General features: G+C 35.4%; 1 protein-coding gene across 1 annotated transcript in view; it reads right to left on the bottom strand.

Annotated features, from left to right (window-relative positions):
- Positions 1 to 21,169, bottom strand: part of LOC117237067 — a 273,567-nt gene that overhangs the window by 47,586 nt on the left and 204,812 nt on the right. The window lies entirely within an intron of this gene.

Here is a 21,169-nt window from a genome sequence, read left to right as displayed (position 1 = left end):
TGAGAATGAGATTGAAGTACAAAAATTCGAGGTCAGCAATATAGGAGTTAGCGATACATTCATACAAATTATGTACAGTATGCCCGTTTTAAATCTGTACACACAATTATTTCTGTAACAGAAGTGCTAAAAAATGTTTCAAATGAAAGCCGTTCGTCTTCATGGGAGAAACTTAATAAGATATTTCGATTTTTTTTTACATTTGAGGTGAACGTCGGTGCCTACAAGAAATACTCTTGATTTTCAACAATAACGTTTATTAGACTCTTAACAATTAACAACAAACAACGATTAACGATTAACGTTTAACAACGATTAATAACAAGTTGCAATCAACGCTGAATTCTCAAGAGTCAATAACCCGTTTCTCTAATTGTGCTGGCTTCGCTTAACCTTTCGCACTTCGCAGCTCGGGGCAGAATGAATCTTTTGGTTCAAAACCAAACAGATTCTTTTCTTTGTTGTCCCTCGATATCCCTACTACGCGCGCGTTTATTAGAAGTCCGCGGCGGTTGCCGCGTATGCATTCTACCGAATATTCAGCGAAAGAACCGTAGGGATATATCGATGGTACTGTTGAGAATTGTGAATCTTTGAAGCCGAAATAATGTTATAAGAACACTAAGTTTATACTGAGGATTAACATTAAAATAATGAAGTATTTATTTCATGAACGATTCCTTATATATTCATCGATACACGCGTCTCAGCACTTTCTTAGACGCGTTACCCGACTTACCCGGGAAAGTAAACTTAACCGACTCTTAATTGAACTGTTTACATTCCTTTGTTTTCGAGGCGCTTCGGACACACATACTTCCACACACTGATATTCACATACAAGTATCTCTATTACGCATTTAACCTAGTCCAGCACAGAAAATTATACATATCTCAACAGGTACATTAGGCTTTCAAGGTATAGCGCTTTATGCCGCGAAGCCGTTGGAAATTTCCGTGGTCGAGTGCCGCCACAACTGATCGAAAAGCTAGTCAAGTTCGGTTCAAAGAAGTAATAGCAAGTGAAGTTATGTTCTGTGAAAGCGGTATTTACATGAGATTAGTGATGGGTGCTGGTTGCCCCACCAACGGTCCCTTGCGGGTGGAGATGACCGTTGAACATGAAATTCGACCTTCCCATTTTTTACCGGATTGTACAATAACCCTAAGGAACTTCTCGACTTTTTTTTCTTTTTATTTATTTATTAAAATTACAATCAATTCTCGCGTTGAGAATTTTCAGTAATTTTTCTGGCGTGGCGCAGTAACATGGCTAACTTCTCGACTTGAAAAATGTTTTGAAGCAATTAAATGCCTTGACGGTAAAATAAAGATGCTTAATTTTATGACAGTTGCTTAGGATTATTTTGGTCCGACTAATTATATTTGTACAGCTGGTGGCCGTCTTAACTGAGGCATGGATTTTGATTTACGCAGACGTAACAATAGCATTGTGTTAAAAAATGTTATACTGTAGGGTATTTTGTTACATTATAGTTGTTTTGCTTAATCAATCGTGGCTTACTCGTTTTACGCGGTTAGTATAATATACTAGAGTTATATATAGTTTTAAGTATGTATAATGACTCTTTTTTATTCATTTTTTAGCTATCTTTTGATAGATATTTATTTATAATTAAGAAAAATTATTCGTGTACTCTTCGTGTTTTATAATATTCATGAAGAATAATATTAATATAATTGCACACTTCATTGATATTTCATATTTGATCAACCTTCTTACACACATGCCTGCCTATTTTTTTATAAGCATATGTGTCTGATTATAAAGATTATATTGATCTTATGGTTAACCCAAATCTGTTCTTTGTTATTTCAATTTAATTTATCATCTAGTCTGGTTTGTACAGTCGAAGTGAAAAATATTAGTAAAATTTTACAGATGAGAAGTTATAACTTGTTAAGAAATATTCGATAATAAGAGAAATTAAATTTTATAAATGAATATTACCAATTACAAGTCATCTGATTATTCTGTTTGACGTAAAATTATGAAACTGTAAAATCTAACTCTATAATCTACAGTTTATAACTTGTCCATTTAATGATATTATTAATTAACAAATTGTTATGCAAGATTCTTCTTGTGTCCGTATTAACAGTAATATAAGTAGTTAAATTTATCAGACTAAATTAATTTTTTGAAAATAAATTCCATACATTTATGGTGACTTCTTAATATATTAATGTAATATAACTAAAGGAACTAAATCGGTACAACTAATCGATACGCCTTTCCAAGTACCCACCTTTCTGAAGGACCACGGGCATATCTCAGGGTCACATGGCCCATTGAAATTTTCCATCCCTTCTGACCCTTCGGCACTTTCACTTTCTACCTGCACTGTAGTTCGTACTCCTAGCGAGTTCATCGGTTTTGTTGAAAGATTATTCCACGGTACTACACTGGGCCATTGCGATATAAACATCTGTTCCCAGGTGTGCTCAGTATCACACTAGTTTCACTTATAGCACTGTCTTCATCAATGACCCACAACTTCATATAATCAACCGCCGTGGAAGTCGTTTGCGGTTCTTCGTACTCGCCTTCTCGCTGCATCGTGTAGCGGTAGTTCAGTAAAATCACATAATACCGTCCAAGGAACGGCTGGAATCCAGGAGCGGCTTGCGTCCTTTTAAAATTGCCATCGAATCTCTCGTCTTGTACACTGTCGTCTTCTTGCGTTTCTCGTTAAACGTCCTGACTGATGGTTCGCCTTCGCACCACCTGAAATTTTCTCACGACTATTCCGTTCTCTGGCCACGTTTTAATCTGATTATCGACTTCGACTTTATCTAAAGAAGATAGTCTTCGCGGTCTTTCATAAACAGGAATGTCGCCTTGCTGAATTAAATTCATTTTCTCTACTTCTGCTCTACTTCTTCTCTATTTTAGACACTTTTGGAAATCCGTTATAATTTTTGCCATCTATTTTATGAATGGAAATGTCTCCGTCTTTTATGTTTATTTCGACGGTAATTAGAAAGTCTGTGCCAATGATCAACGAATGTAGCATCAAGGTATCTGACACTATATGTGCCGTTCCAATTCTCACAGACTGATCCGTTCGCATCAAAGCCAACTCGCTACCGGTGTCTACTAACGCTGTCAATTCACAATCTCCGACCTTAACGTCTCTACAACGCTTCGTCTGTAATGATTGTGACGCATCTTCAGGTGATTTACTCGTGTTATTTACATTGCGATGCAATGTGTCCGTATTTCTGGCATTTGAAACATCTAACATTTTTGATTTTCATCGGACAGTTCACAACCAGATGATATTTATTTCCGCATAGAAAGCACCGTCGTTCTCTCATCCTCTTGAATTTTTTTTCGACTCGCTTACTCTTCGTCTTTGCGTCTTCCTTCATGGCTTCGTACAGGACAAGCTTCTTTTCTAACTCGCGAATATTCTTGGCGCCGTATAGTACCATTTTGTTGGTCTCCTTGTCACGAATCCCGTCGATGATGTATTTTATTACGGACGAATTTTCCATACCTACTTGTTTAGCTATGTAGAACATTTTACAGACATACTCTTGGTATGTCTCGGTTTCCTTCTTGGTTTGACGCGACAGCTCCTTATGTACGTTGTACGAGTCTACTTTTTTCGCAAATTCGGTCACATCGCGCTTTTCTTCATTTTCTTCCCCTTCGTCTCCTTCGTCCTCACCGTACTCGATTTCAAAGGCGATGGAAACTCTTAGACGATCTCGCAGTTCTTCCTTTGCACCAGTTGTCCTTAATCTTCGTTTTCTTAGTTCATCCTTCAACTCTGCAACTTCCATTATTTTGATTCGCTCCAGCTTATCGTTAACAACGCACCTTTCTTCAACCTTAACGATGTTATTATCCACATTTGATCCTTCGCTCATTGTGGATAATGATTCAGCTCAATTCCAATTCCAGTCCAATTTCACAATTACGAGCAATTATTTCACAAATACTCGGCGATGTTCAACGATATATTTATTTAACAGGCCTCACACTCGTTTCGAAAACTTCTCACTATTTTCACTTCTCGGTTACAACTAGACTCTCCCGCTTCGCTGTTAAAACTCAAATGTTTCTTCTCGTTTCTTCTGTCGCCCTTCGACATCCCCACTACGCGCGCATTTGTTCGTCTATGACCGCTGCCACGAACGCCTTCTTCCGAATATTCGGCAGATGGGCCGTAGGGTACCGATGGCTCATTAGGCATGTCGACCTTACGCTTCTGTGACATATTTTATATCAGAAAGTTCCATTGCCGGGTGCCGCTACAGTATCGCTGTATCGCTGGTACTGCTGGTTGTATCAACGTTGTAAAATGATAAAAAAGAGAATACAGTATTTTTAATGTGAAAAAAACATTAAACAGAGAATACACATTTTTAATGTGCGATAAATACTAGCTCGAAAGTTAACAATAGTAATGAAGAAAACATGGAGCGTGGTAGAAAGAATATTCAAACAGGACTACAAAAGGAGAATGAAGATGTTTGGAGCACTCGTAGAGAGCGTGGCGCTGTTTGGTATAGGGTTGGAACATGGAAGAAAGACTGGATAGAGTACAAAGAAGATATGCGAAATGGATATTAGGCTTAGATATGACAACACCAAATTATATATTGATAGAAGAATGCAAGTTAATAGAAATAAAAGAAAGAGCATTAAAAATACCAACGAGGTACGAAGAGAAAGCCCTAGAAGCAAAAAAGGAATAAGTAAAGGAGTGTATAAAGGAAAGAGAGAGAAACTGGGGAAATGGCCATGAAAGGGAAAAGAGCAAGAAAGAGAAAGAAGGGATTAGAAGAGGTGAGAAAGCGAGGGACGCAGGTAGAAGCAGGAGAGGAGCAAGAAAGGATGACAGCAGACCAAATTATAGAAGAGAGAAGAAAGAGAGAAGCAGAAGAGAGGGGGAAAAGGATAAAGGGAATCCAAATATAATATACATTACAGAAATATAGCCAAAGAAAAATGACCAAAGTAGTTAGAAGGGAGGATAAAGTGGAAGGACAGAAGAATATTGGCAAGATTCAGATGTGGAAACGAGACTAAAGCGAGGGAATACTGGAAAGAAAAGAGAGAAAAAAGATGCAGACTATGTAGGAGGAAAGAAGAAGGCCTGAGATATGTAATGGAAGAATGTGAAATAACGGGAGGACCAAAGGACATAGGAAAAATGCTAAATGAGACTGGAGAAAGTTTAACAGAACTGAAAGCAATAATAGAGAAGAGAAATTAAGAAAGTGCAATAGAATAGAGTGGAAAAGAGGAGAGGTAGACATGTAAGAAGAGAAATAGACATAAGAGATGTAAAACCGAAAGTTCGTCCAAAGCCGAAAGGCACGAACTAAGCAATAATAATAATAGTAATAAGTAATACTAGTTCGAAAATTATTTAAAAATGGGGATCGACATGTTATTTAGCAATTAAGATAGAAACATTTACCAGCTGGACAAATTGTAAAGTACAAATTAAATAATAAAAAAGAGACGTTTCAAAAAATATATTTTCGATCTGAAATTTAAAAACTTTTTTATCTACGATTACCGATAAAGAAAACAAACATCGAACATTTTTGCCTGCTATACGAATTTGCAGAGTTTCGTCAAAATTAGCGCGTGACACTTGGGTGATATCCTTTATTAGTTAACAATTAGACCATTAATAGTGATAGTGATAGCGAATAGCATTAATCGTATTATTTTGTACTGTTCTTGCACTCTTCGTTTCTTTTGGAAATTTGTTTCGTTAAAAGGAAACGTGACAAAAATATTCCATCGCATGCACTACTTTTCAATGTATTTACAAATATTGTTTGATGATTTTGTTACAAAATACATTATATGATGTTACGTCCGATGATGCTTTGCGTAACCTAGAATTCATTCCTCGGTCGAGACGGCCATTGTCTGTGCAAATATAATTAGTCGGACCGCTCTAATTCTAAGGAACTGTCAAAAATTAAGCATTCGTATTTTACTGTTAGGACCCGCAATTGTTACAAAATATATTCAAATCGAGATGTTCCTTATGGTTATTGTTCCGTCAGGTAAAAAATGGGAAAGGTCGGGTTTCCTATGTTCTATGGTCATTTTCATCCGCAAGCGACCGATGGTTAGGCGACCAACACCCAACAATAGTTTTCTTCTGAGGCAGCATCGTCACCGAACTTTACTGGTTTGCCATCCTTAGACCAGTCAACATTTCTTGACCGGTTCTTCATGCGTTGACCAGTCAACGTCTTGATTGGTTTATCAGCCTTAGATCAGCCGTCTGTTTAACTTATATCTTTACGCACCGAGCGTAATTGTCTATGTCTACAAAGTTCCTGGAATAAGGTGTATATTGTAACCTGTTACTTCAGTGTTATAATCAGTTCAACCACCTCTATTATCATAAACGAAATAGGGGATCGATCATTTCGCTTTTTTTTTTATTTAGTTGTTTATATTCACAATTTGTCCGATTTGGACATTTGGTAGAATTTTTTGGCTGTTTGATTATCATGTGGGTGGCTACCCCCAGCAGGGTACCATCTTCGTGTTTGTTAGATTATATCCTTTATCAGCGATCATTTCGTGGCGTCGATTATCTAATCGTAACGGGAATTTACGACTCCCGTTGGTCCGCTTCCTCGCGATCGTGTCTCTCCGCGAACGATCGAACAATGAAGATTAATTCCACTTGGACTATTTCAAATACTTAATTTGATATTTAGTCAATTTTAAAGAACTATTCAGCGATTATATCTGTTCGGGATTTTGGATAATCGTCAGTTTACGACATGGACGCCACATCTGCCTTCTTTTTAAGAAAATCCGAATTTCCTACCTCCAAAGCTGTAAATTTTACGATGCGAATCTCATCAAAAGCTTAATTGTTGGGTAGATGATACATTTACACTGTACATGTGAATGTGTGTGTAAGCGTTAGAGGGCGTCCAGGCTTAGTGGAGACAAAAGACTGTTGCCAGATGTTAGAAGAATCTGGAAGAGTCGGTTGAGAACAAGCCTGGATGCAACAAGGTTATCGAGGTCTTCAGAGTGTAATATATATGTATAGCTGTTGTGTGTAAAATAAAGTAAACTATTTGTATTTCCGAATTCTTTCCTTACCTTAACATTAATTAACAACCTAAATGCTCAATACACAATTATAAAATTGGAAGGAATAGATTCCCACCTCATAGAAACCACGGTAAGTAAACCCCGGGACGAAGAGTTAGTATATAAGGGTCAGGCAAAGACTCTTCAAACAGTCTTCACTACACAGTGCAAATAAATCTACTAAACATAACATTACTCTGCATCTTTAATCCATCTCCACCCTGGGCGTTAATAATGCCACAGGGTCATAAAATAATAATTGAAAAACCACGTCTGACAAACATCCTGCCGGCCACAGCCATCGAGACGATAATCAGCTAGTGTCCCTGGCCCAGAAGGCAGTAACGGGATAGCCAACTGTGACCGGCGCCTGGCGACAACCCAAACCCTAGCATATGAACGTTCCCAAAATCAGCACTTGACATACTCTATTGCAAGATTCTGAACCGTTGTACGCAGAAAAATACAAGGGAAGAACGGCAACACATCCAAACCAGCTGGCTGCTGAAGCGAACAAAACTTTCATAGAAAGAAGACTAAAGAGAACTGACCTCGCTAAAGAAATAAAATAGTCAATCTCGAAGATGGTATCCCGCTGGGGGTAGCCATCCACATGTTATTTAGCAATTAAGTTAGAAAAATTTACCAAATGTCCAGCTGGACATTTGTAAAGTTGTAAAGTAAAAATTGTAAAGTACAAATTAAATAATAATAATAAAAAGAATTCTAACACTCTGAACCGCTACTCTGTTGGATTCGTACAATAAATTTTGCTATCATATCTAAAGTCCGAATTTTTTACCTTACTCACGAAACGTTCGAACTACGACGCGAGGAAATCACCGGTTATTTGTTAATTTCGTGATTTCTTGTGTCTCCTACGTGACAATGGCGTTCACGGTTCGCGATATCAACCGATCAGATGCAACCTGACTGATCGTCATGTAGTTGAGAATTCGTATCAATGTCATCGTGTATCTTCGTTAATTTAGAAAGAATAAGATCTTTCATCTTATGGACAAATTGCTGCCATGCATGATTGATGTCATGTCTTTAAGTAGAGTGATTTTTATATAGTAGATTTTCATATATTCTGTGTCACATCCACCAGCATCGAAACATTTATCTTATATAATATTTAGCACTTCCGAGATGAATTTTTCATTTAATAACGAACGCAAAAGTATAATGGTACTGATTATAATGCACTAAAAAGAAAAAAGAAAAAAAATTAGTCATGATTATAAGAATAGAATATGCAGTCTCATTTATAACAAAACGCAACATATTATAATATAGCTATATTATACCCAGCAATTTTCCTAAAATTGCTCTTCAGAAGAATGATCAGAGCTGGTAATGTATTAAATTGTGATTGTATTCGATATTAATATTATGTTATTAGAAACTGCAAAAAATTCACAAAAATGTCGTAACAACATATAATAGGAATATAAAAAATAAAAATTGTCATTGACGATAACTCGCATGAAATGTATTAAGGTTGGATATTATTATTCGTTCCCTTTTTCATAGTTTACTAAAGCGTTCAATTACTCAAATGGAGAGAACGCTTTGATTTTTCCGAAGCTTCTAAAGAGTAAAAATACAGTGTTAAATGGATACTTGTTAGAATTAATAATGTCTAAAAATGTAGTTGGTAATTCTTTTCGATTCTCTCTGTTCTCCTTTCTTCTGGAGTTTCGCTATAATTTTTTCTCCCATTCCTTTCGAATCGCTTTATTCTTGTTCGTTATGGGAAAAGTTTCCACCGCTGCATGCGAAACGCCATTATCCTAGAAGTTCCACGTTACTCGATTTTTTGCAGCAAAATTTACTTACTACCAGCTCGTCGTCTAATGCTTTTCTCATGGCTCCATTTCAACTAGCTGGTTAACGACGCTTTTATCGTTTTGCAGAATGAATTTTTAGGAATTCTCTTTGGATGCAGACTCTAAGGTTGCTTTTCTTTCTTAATGGGCGGTTTTTAATTATTTTTGACGAAGTTCCAAACTGTTGTAAGATTAAGTGACATAAAATTTGTCTTTGTGCTTTTGTTATTGATAGTATCTGTTCAATTATATTATTTTTGACTCTCCTATTTCCATGCTTGTCGTATGATTACGTATTTAGAATTATGAATTCGAATGTTAGAGATGGATTTCAAATGAAATTTACAAATAATTTTTATTGATAATTACTGGTCATTAATTTGAATTTTTTAATAATTCAAAATATTTATATGAATCGATTATTTATTATGTAATGGAAACAAAATTACAGACAGATGTATGTGGTTGTTAACTAAATAACAAGATTAAACGATATTCTGTCTTTTTTTTTGTTGGCCATATTTCCAGGAATAATAAAATATTTTTAACAAAAACTTGGAGAAATAATAAGAATCTGCAGGATTTATTCAATTGCCAGAAAGATGAAATTTTTTATATTTTCTAATCATTTATTGTTTAATAACTGATCTTTTTTTCTACATATTAGATTATACTAATTCTAAATAATTGATGTCAAAATAGAAAGTTAAATATACATATTACCATTTGATAAGATATCTGTATTTCTTAATACACACTTAATTAACACTTATTATATGCTCAAATGAGTTTATATAATCAGAATATAAAACATAGATGCACAAGCCAGTAAGTAAACAAATAAATGAAATAACAATTAACAAACGAACTATCTCTTTTCATTTCACAATCTTTCTACACAATATTCCGAATGTACCAATATTATTCGTAATTTAGTTTCTCTTAAATGTCAGTTACGCTAAAATATGTTAAAAATTATGCTATACGATCAATAAAACGAGCAATTTATTATATTCTCACAATAATTAATTTGCCGTATATTATATACATTCTACACATAATTATTTTCAAAGAGTGAACGAAACAATGCGATAGACTTTTTGATCATATTAAATAATAAATAATTATAATAAATAAGTCAATAATTCCAAATTATCTTATTCCGTTGGCAAAATCATCTCTTTAAGGTTCGATTGAATTTTGCAGCACTCAAAAGGAACAACCCAGACTTAATAATGTAATTTACACATATACAGAAGAAATTCTTATTATGCTTATAAAACTTCGGACAAGGCAATTTTTGGTAACGAATATAATTTTCAGGAAATAAAAGGAGGAATTGAATTAATAAGGAGAAGAGAATAAAGGGAAGAGACATAAAAGAAAGATACTCGGAAAAATTGCAGCGATTTAAGACTGATTGCTGATACGAGAAAACGATAAAAAGCAAGACTTTCAACGTTGAAAGAGAGACCAACAGTGCTACATTTCCATTCGCGCGATTCTTGACAATACGCCCAGGACAATTTACATGAATGAAAAGAAAATAAAACGAGACGAGAATGTTACAGCGGGAAGAAAAGGAAGTATAAAAAAATGAAGGTCGCTTCGAAAATCAACGAACCAGCGTAAAACAGATTGCAGAATGTCAGGCTTTCTTTCGACGCGTACAATTTCATTCGAACTCGTCATTTTGTCTCATTTATATATTTCCGTATTTTTCTTCCCCTCATTGAATATTTATGACGAGTTATATTTACCTTCGTGCACCGATCAACCACGGAGCATATTATGCGAACAACGTGAAATTTTATTACAATTACGTGGCGGCAGTTTTATAGAATAGCGACAATTTTGGACGGTCCTGATCCTGTCTGACGGTCCTTCGCGTGTCTTTTTTAGTGGTTTGTTATTAAACGAAGTGAGTCGGTGATGCTATGTAATTTCATTTTATTATTTGATATAAAAATCTCTATTGTTAGATTTTATACGAGCCGAAAGATTATTAATGTGGGATAGCGTGACATGAGGGAAGGACGTTGGCGAGAGGGGTAATTGTTTATTAGCGTTGTCAAGATACGTTGACGTTGTCAAAGAGTGTTGCGAGCGTTACCAAGGTATGTTGGGAAAAAGGTGAGCATGGAAAACATTGTAACGAGAGTCGAGAGAGTCAGAGTTGAATTTATCGTCGTCGTGTGAAGATCGTTGTGTCGTTGTGTCGTAGAAGTAGTGAGTAACGAATACGTGAAACAGGGTTTTATATTCGATTACGCGTGAGTGCAAACGATATTGCATTAATCATACTGTTACCTACAAACTAATAATATAACATTCCTACATTAATGCCTCAGCACAAAGATCACGTACATTAAACACGATTTTCTCATATTTTTCTCAAATATAAAACATCTTCTCCCGATAATAAAACACGAATGAGTTGGAAATGTGTTGCAGAACGTAGCAATGTTTAACAAATCAAAATCTATTTCTAATACAAAATCCATCCCGTTGAACCCTCGAATGATGCTGTTGGGTTATATGTGACTACAATAATTTCCTATTTAATTTTAACTTGAATTCTAAATTCTATGCAATAAAGACGACTAATAACCCTTAAGGCGTAAAAAGGCAATTATTGCGAAATCGACAATTAACTTCGCTCGTGACTTATAAAAGTACCAAAAAAGAATAAGGAAAGAAGCAATCTTTGTCGGATCCTCTCACCTAGAACGCAATAACGTGTAACATAGGTGGAAACACCTTATAAATATTGACAGACTGGCCACGAGGGGTGACAGGTTAAAGCCATTAGAAGTAATTGAGGCACGAGGCATTACGAGATTACATCGCTTCGACTGCAATATCGGCTCGACTGCGAAAATAGGCGGTTTTCTTCGACCATTTTCCAACCTTCATATACGGTGAACGATATATATCTAAATGATTAAGAACCTATTGTCATTAACTTTTATATAAAGTAAAAAATAACGCGCTTTTTGACATAAATCATTTATTATTTTTTGGAAGCTATGTACGGTATATAATATCAGAACGTTGTATTTGACGTCTAATAATAATAATCATTGTCAGTATATTTGTTCGTACAATTTACCTATTAATCACCAAAGTATTATAATACTCCTTTGGGAAGAATCGAAAATAAGGTTAGTGTATTTGAAAGAAGTGCAGAAAGTTAATATGTAATTAGGCTGCTGATGTTCATGCGAATGTATCTATATTTCTAGAATGCAAGCAGAGAAACGAAACCAAAGTAGCTTGGTTAGAAGATTCTAAAAATATCTTCTTTACTTTGCATTTTCCTACACAAAATTACATATACAGGGTGGTTGGTAACTGGTGATACAAGCGGAAAGGGAGTGATTCTACTCGAAAAAAGAAGTCGAAAATATAGAATAAAAAATTTTTTTTTAATTTTTCTATATTTATAGAAAATAGAAAATATAATTATTCTATATTTTCGACTTCTTTTTTCGCGTAGAATCACCCCCCTTCCGCTTGTACCACCAGTTACCAACCACCCTGTATATTATATACAAAACATATTGCGTATCACGTACTTCTGTGATATATTTATCTCACTAGATTCACCTTATGATAACTGTGTAAACTGCTGATAACAGTAGTAGTGATCGATATGAAATATAGAACAGATGTTACAGTATATTTGTAATGTTTAGTTGGTTGAGTGTACGTTGTTAGTTTATGTTTCGAATGAGGATGGTTCGGTTTGATTAAAATTATAGCATCGTTATCTGCTACGTGAATTAGGTGAATAACAAGTGGACATAGGACACGTTCTCTTAAATTTTTAAAAAATAAATGCCTGGAAAGATAAATAAACATTATATCAGAGACGTAAATTCTGTCAGTTACTAACTGCAAATTTTGACAAGGCGTCTATAATTTATTATCGCATAAAATAACGTAGAAGTATTATTAAATATCTATTGCTAAATTTTGTATAAAAAACAATATCCGACGCACCAAACTTATGTCAAACATGTTATTGATATATTTTTCATATTTTTTGTGTATATTTTACGTCCATAGATCTCATATGCTGCTGTCATATTTTAACATAAGCGGTCTATTAGTACACTTTCCAGGAGAGACCAAGCGACTATTTCATGGATTAGAATTGGACATTCCAAAATTGTACATTCTCACAATCTGTCAAAGGATTCAGCTCCTCGATACGACGAATGCTCTTCTATAATTAAAACAGACCATCTAATCCTGAACAGCTGAAACGTGCTACTGTGAGATAAGCAACGTGATCGAGAGATGTCAAGTTTGTTCGGCGTCTAGAGATTTTTTTTATTATTTAATTTGTACTTTACAATTTGTCCAGCTGGACATTCGGCAAATTTTTCTAGCTTTATTGCTAAATAACATGTGGATGGCTGCCCCCAGCGCGATACCATCTTCGAGTTTGTCTATTTTATTTCTTTAGTGAGGTCAGTTTTCTCTTTAGTCTTCTATATGTCATAGACAACTCACAGGCTAATATAAAAGATTTGTGTGTTTCTCATTTTATATAAAAATTAATAACGATATTAATAACAATTAATAAAAGAAAATAGTCAGTTATATATTGTCCACTTTGCATTTTTTCACATTCGTACGGGCATACCGCATACATTTACGTGCTCGTGTTTTGCGTTTTGTTTGACCCTCGTCAGAACATATCGAGATGCATCTCTATGGAAAAGCAACGATAAAATTATTGCAATTTTTCCGATAACAGTATTCTTTTTTCTGTTCTCTTTTTACCTCTTTTCTCTTGGTTAATTCTCGTCGCCTGGTCGATCTCGTTGGGTGTTAATTTTAATACGATAAACGAGAAATTCGCCGGAGTCAAAAGTTTATAATGACAGCAACGAACGTTGCATGCGACAGATTGCGGAAAGTAATTTCAACAATGTTCTCGATAAAGCTTTATTTTCGAATAAATTGTGCGGTATAACGACAGGGGAATTTATAATTTGCGAGTAGTTGGCGGATACGTGGTTATGTGTAATAATGTGGAAAAACGTTATTTGACACATGAAATGCCAAGCTTATATTGTACGGCACTAAATGTTGCATACCAATTATCTTGGAAATTTTTTGTATAACATATTTTTGTAATTTATTACTAAATTATGTGTTGCGACCTATCAACTAGGTGGCGATCAGTCAAGTTCCAACTGTTCGGTTGAGGTCGCGAGCTTTGAACGACATTAACGCTCAAGGATTTTTATTTATTTATTTATTTAAATTTTACAATTTGTCCAGTAGGACAGTTGGTAAAATATTATAGCTTAGTGGTATAATAATATAACATGTGGGTGGCTACCCCCAGCGGGGTACCATCTTCGTGTTTGTTAGGTTATATCCTTTGTGGTTAACGCTCAAGGTGGAGGTAGATTAAAGATGTCTATTAAGCTCGTGTTTAGTAGGTTTATTTGAACTGTTTAGTATAAACGGAAGAGTGTGAACTGTAAGTAACGGAGTTTAAACCTAGGCGAGTGCGTGATGAGTCTCGTCTCTTGAAACACCTGGTGCTTATATTCTAATTGTCAGTTTAGGGAAACTGTTTCTATCGAATCCTGTAACTGTCGAACTGTCGCGGGCGTCCCGCATGTTTTGCGTCTTGTGCGTTCATGGTCGAAGGTGCGTAGCGTACCGTCTCGTTGGCGCCATTGTCCTTGGTCTATTGTCGAGTTTCATCGGGTGTCGAGCTTTATGTCACGTAATTTATTACTGAGAAGATCCGTCGAGTGCTTAGGATGCCAATTGAGCTCTCGATGCGATCCAAGTTGCAAACCTTAGAATATGTAGTGTGGAAAATTCCAATTTCCCAAAAAGTAGCAAATATGCCGTTCGTGCTGCAAACTGAGGACCACACAAAATCCCAAACATTATGTTTTTTAAAATTATATTTTAGCTTCGAAGCGAAACTTTAACTAGCTAAAGATATTTCAATATCTCTGAAAGTTAATAAAAATTGCAAAAAGAGTAGAAATTCAGATTAATTTGAATTAAATTGTACAGATATAATCTTCAACGAAATTTCACTATAAATTATCGTTCAGAAATATCCCAATACTTCGGTCGATTTATTATGACAGTATATGAACTTTACCAAGTTATACAAATTAACGCTGAATTAATAATTAGGGGCAGTATTTACTAATTTATAATGGAATCGCCGAACTATATATATACCAACGGTCAAAGAAGAAATCAGCAGATACGCAAAAAAATACAAGGAAAGAATGGCAACACATCCAAACCAGCTGGCTACTGAAACGAACAAAACCCATATAGAAAGAAAACTAAAAAGAAAACACCTCACTGAACTCACTAAAGAAATAAAATAGACAAACTCGAAGATGGTATCCCGCTGGGGGTAGCCATCCACATGTTATTTAGCAATAAAGTTAGAGAAATTGACCAAATGTCCAGCTGGACAAATTGTAAAGTACAAATTAGATAAAAGAAAACTATATAAATTTAGTCAGTTATTACAAATATAGCAATAATATATTGGAATATTTACTATATATACTACTACATACATTTGCTATTTAAGTATCTGATTGTATTAACATTTGACGTTTTTCTGTCGGTTTAAAAGACCTGCCTTAACACGTTGACCGCCACCGGACGCCTACCGGGCATTAACGAGTATTTATCCGCGATTTTGTTTTGCGATTTATACTTTATACTAACGACTCGCGTATAGTCTGTGCATTAATTTATTACTCTAAATATATTCGACGGTTTCAACAACGAGCAATCTCGTCCTTTAAACCTCACGTAACAACCATCCTCTGCACATAAACCTCTACAAATGTGTCGTCAGTCCTTCAGTCGAATAGTTACGCGGAAAAAAGGCCTATGTGACCATGGCCGTGGTCGGTTAAGGAACACGTATATGGTGGGGATTTGAGGAAAGACAAAGGGATGCTTAACACGTTGACTGCCACGGCACCCGTATTCGGGTGTCAGCAAAGTATCTGGTCAGGCCACCTAACACATATTAGGGTGTCGCTTATTTGACTACTTGCGAAGGATCGTCGTAGGTATTTGAAAAGATATTCCATAATAATAAATTGATAATTAATAATTAATTGTAATAATAGTTGAATTGTTATAAAATAAAAATACGAAAATGGTTTATTAAACAAATTATTCAGAATGTAAAATTTTAAAGCATTCTGTATATAGCTGAGGTTGGTCGGGACAATTTGGACAATAAGTTGTTGTTTTCTTCAAATTCTTTCGTGCCATTGTTCGGTCCATTCGACGTCTTTTATTTGCATAACATAGTTTGCATGCGCGTCTAATACTTCTTCCGGAATCATTTTTCCGAACGGCGATATTCCGTTCTCGGCGAGTTCCGAACTCCGTCGAAGACAAGGATTTTTGTATTTTCAGACAACCCTAATAATTTTCGAACTAACAATTGTCTAAATATTCTAATATTTATATTTTTTCTTGTTGCAATTTTGTAATCCGTCAAAGCGTTTATAACAGAAATTTCCAGAAGGAATCGAATGCCAAGTTTTCTGTACCATTTGATTCCTTTTCTAATTGTGGTGGCATCAGAAACCATTTGGTCGGAATAATCAATACCACACTTTCCTTCGTTATATTCAACAACAGCTAGTGGTTTTAACGTTGCGAACAAACGAAACGAAAGATCATTCTTGAGACCACCGCTTGAGCGATTCGCATTACTAAAATATCGATGGGAGCACCTAGCAGAGAACGCTTGGTACTGTTATACGCGTGGCCTGACGGAGATTTCCTTGAAAATACGCGTGGCAGTCAACGTGTTAATCTACCTTATAATTTTTTTTTCTATTTGGAAGTAGTTTACAATCAATTCTCATTGAGAATTATAAGTAAATTATTCTGACGTGCTACTATAACGTGAATAATAAATGATTATCGTATATTTGGTTCTAGTTGAATCTAATGTTTAAATCTAATGTCTTTTTAGGCTGCGGATCTAAACCGTCGTGTCAAGTAATTGAGTAACCAATGGGTTTTGGTGGTTGTTAATTCTTATGTTATATTTATTACTGAATTTGGATATTTCTTCTTTAACTGTAGGTATCTTAAGGTCGCGATGTATCGTTTCGTTGGTAACATAGCAAGGTGTATCTATTAAGGATCTTAGAGTTTTTGATTGGAATCGTTGGAAAATTTCTATGTTGGAATTACTCGCTGTTCCCCATAGTTGGATCCCATAGGTCCAAACAGGTTTTAATATGGCTTTATATACCTTGTAATTCAGAAATTAAAAGATGTGCAGATATAGAGTGTGCACAATAATATAGTTCTATAGGATATGTTGTTTACGGACGTCAATTTGATCATTGCATATTGCAAAGATCTACTTAATAGGGTTAGCTACGTTGATTATGCAGCATAAAATCATCGCAGTTTGACTTGATTGCAATTTCTTAATTAAAATACATTTTGTCAAAAATAAGCAAATGTTTGAATACTTTTGAGCGTTAGCGTAGGTATCAATGAATTTCTGAGTTATTTCAATTGAAAGTTTACGCTATGAAATATCGAATAGCGTAATAAGTATATAATATCTTTAATTATAAATTTTTGTACCAGGAAATTCTATTAAAGCTATTAAGTGATAGTAGAAGCGAACCTCTTCTTTCATTTTCTTCGTTCGCCTGTCACTTACGCGAAAAACGGTCGCTGGTAATAAGGTGAACACTCTACATTTTAATGAAGAAAGCAGTCTCTTCGCACTAACTTGAGTTGCTTGCACTGACAAAGCACTCCGAGTTAACGAATGGAAGTGGGACACACTATTTCTGGTTTTATTCCAAGAATATAAACCGTCTTCCTTTTGAATTTAAATGGGCGAAATGGTCCGAACTCCGACTGCCAATGAATATTGGTCTTTATCAGAGTATTGATTTAATATGATAGCTTCTATATTCATCGCTTATTTGCAATTATTCTTCCTCTATACCATCTTTTATTGTTTTCGATTTTTAAATTTTTATATCTGACTTCTGATTATTTGAATATTAAATTTAATATTCAGCTACTATATTGTTGGCGATGTTCTTTGATTTAGTAATGCATATTATTAGACTAGTGCAAAGTGTATTTGTGGAATAACGTTTAAAATAGCTTCAGTTTTAGCATGTCGAATCGCTTTAAAATTTAATAATTAATTTGTTATAGTATACGAATAAATCTTCAGATCAAATAATTATAGAAACTACTATTCTATATTTTGCACGCTTTAACAGCTCACTTTAAATTGAGCATACACGTATGGAAAGGTAATGAATAATGACAATTAGTTTGTATCAAAATTACAATTGGTTAGTACGAACAAAAATTAATATCAGATACTATTTTCAATTTTATTTTGTGAATAATAAGACCTCGTATATCTTAAAAGCGCTATATTTTAAATCTTCTATATAAAATAAGGCAGAACTTGCATAATATCATACTTAAATTCTTATCTATTTTTATATTTTGTATCATTCCTCATTCGCTATAAATTATATTTTTCGCGATTTTTACTGGTATCAGTTTCATATAATCACAAAAATCAATCAATTGATTGAGATTAGATAAATCTATAGTAAAATTCATCTTAGTCTTTGAAACGTGAAGTCGAAAACTACTTCCATTTTCTGGCATTATATTATTCTTCTGTTTGTTTACAGGACATTTTATACGACAATATAACATAAAAATAAACTATTGTCAATTCGGTTGTACGAAATAATCACATTAACAACATTCTTTGTAACGTTGACTTAGATGTTACTCTAACATCTAAAATGAATCAATTTTCAGTAATTTGTAATATCTTATTCAATTGAAATCTTTTCGTTATGCATCGCAATAAGAAAAAGAGAAGACTCGAAGCGGGATATGTTCAATTATTTATAATAATCTCGTAACACAAAATATAAAATACAATGGCATACGTATCTGTTAATCGAATGTTCCAAGATCTACAACCTCCAACGCGATCAATAGCGATCATAAATTGATACCACACCCTGAACTAATTCCGCGAGTTCTGCCGAAAAGTTTGCCAACTAATTTGCACGTTACGAAAAACTTATGCACGCCACTTCTCCATAAAGCAAATTCTACAAGGATACAGCAGTGGACGGAAGTATGCGAATTGCGACGAATGTGCGCATAAACAACTAGATTTGTACGCATAGACGTCTGAGCGCAATAACCAGAAGCAATAAATGAAAATTCTTGTTTCCACGATCCAACTACGGCTGCATTCATCGACTTTAGAATCCGAGGATTGTTCCGCAACAAACTGAACGTCGGTAATGCTCGAGATTTACGTTTCTCGAGCGGATTAAACGTTGAGGAAAAGTTGGTCGAGATCTTAAAGGTGGCCAGACATCGAAGTGGTGCTGCCAACATTTCCATCGGGATGGTGCCACGGAAAACGTGAGAGCCAGCAAACACCGAGAGCGTTCTTCGAGTAGAAGGTAATTCGTGGAAAGGAACAAGCAATCCTTCTTCACCGGGTTAATCCTACATCCCATTACTCGTTGCATCCATCCTCTGTCTCCCTCGTATTCGAGGGCGTGAACACGACAAATCGATTCTATGCTCCATGAGACCAACTCCGTCTGTACACAGACTGCTCGCTGTCTTGCTTTAAATCCATCCTCTCTCTTCCCCTCGATTTGTCTCTCTGTCTATCCGCAGCGGTTCGCGAAAGTATTTGAATGCTTACCATAGAAATTATCCATGAATATATTCCCTGTGTAATACGAAACTTTCATTACCATTGCTGTGAGACTCGTGTTCATATTAGAAAATTGCGAAACGAATCTGAAAATGTATGCACATATATTGCAGAAGTTGGAAATTATCTGTTGTAATCTTACATCCTCGTAAAGTTGACGAAAGAGTAGTTGTTTTAATTTAAACGTAAAATCAGCGCTTGAGATGCGAACTTATTAAATATTTGAAATATTAATATTTAGCATATAAGGATTACATACGTATCAGGTCTGTAATTATGAAACCGGAATTTGCCTGTAGATGGCCCTAGCTGATAATGTAGTTATCACTAAACTGCGTCATTGATGCCAAAAGTCCTTGTTGACGTCTCACAAACATTTTCGACTCGGAACAATACAACTTTCATACAACAGCATCATAGTTTGTAATGTCAGGTCTATAAGTATGAAACCGGAATTGGCTTACAGATGGCCCTAGCTGATAATGTAGTTATCACTAAACTGCGTCATCGATGCCAAAAGTCTTTGTTGACTTCTCACAAACATTTTCGACTCGGAACAATACAAGTTTCATACAACAGCATAGTTTGTAATAGCGTTGAACATGTCAAATTTTGTGTTTGGAAACTACGATGTGCGGACAGCATTGATTTTCTGTTACCATTTGAAGGAAACTGCTGCAGAATCGCATCGATGCTCGTCGAAGCTTACGGTGAGCATGCTCTTGGTAAATCACAGTGCTTTGAGTGGTTTAAAAAATTCAAAAGTGGCAATTTTGACGCGAGGAACGAAGACCATCGAAAAAGTTTCGAGACAGCGAATTGCAAGCATCGTTGGACGAGGATGACGCTCAAACGCAACAACAACTCGCTGATCGATTAAACGTGACACGAGAAGCCGTCTCCATACGTTTGAAAGCCATGGGAAAGATCCAGGAGATGGGAAAATGGGTTCCACACGAACCGAATGAAAGACAGCAGGAAAACCGAAAAACCACTTGCGAAATGCTGCTCGCCAGATACAAAAGAAAGTCGTTTCTCCACCGAATTGTGACTGGCGATGAAAAGTGGATATATTTTGAGAATTCTAAGCGTAAAAGATCATTGGTAGCTCCAGGCGAACCACCGACATCGACTACAAGACCAAATCGCTATGGACGGAAGACAATGCTCTGTGTTTGGTGGGATCAGAAGGGTGTGATCTATTATGAGCTGTTAAAACCTAGCGAAACCGTTAATACTGAGCGCTGTCGACAACAAATGATCGATTTGAAGCAAGCTTTGCGTGAAAAACGACCAGAATATCAAAAAAGGCAACACAAAGTAATTTTGCTTCGTGATAATGCACCATCACATACGGCAAAACCGGTCAAGGAAACGATCGAAGCGTTCAGTTGGGAAATACTTTCGCACGCGGCTTACTCACCA

Source organism: Bombus vosnesenskii, unplaced genomic scaffold (assembly GCF_011952255.1).
Source record: "Bombus vosnesenskii isolate JDL3184/JDL3185 unplaced genomic scaffold, Bvos_JDL3184-5_v1.1 scf7180000013355, whole genome shotgun sequence".
Lineage (NCBI taxonomy): Eukaryota > Metazoa > Arthropoda > Insecta > Hymenoptera > Apidae > Bombus > Bombus vosnesenskii.
This window is presented reverse-complemented; position numbering and strand designations above follow the sequence as displayed.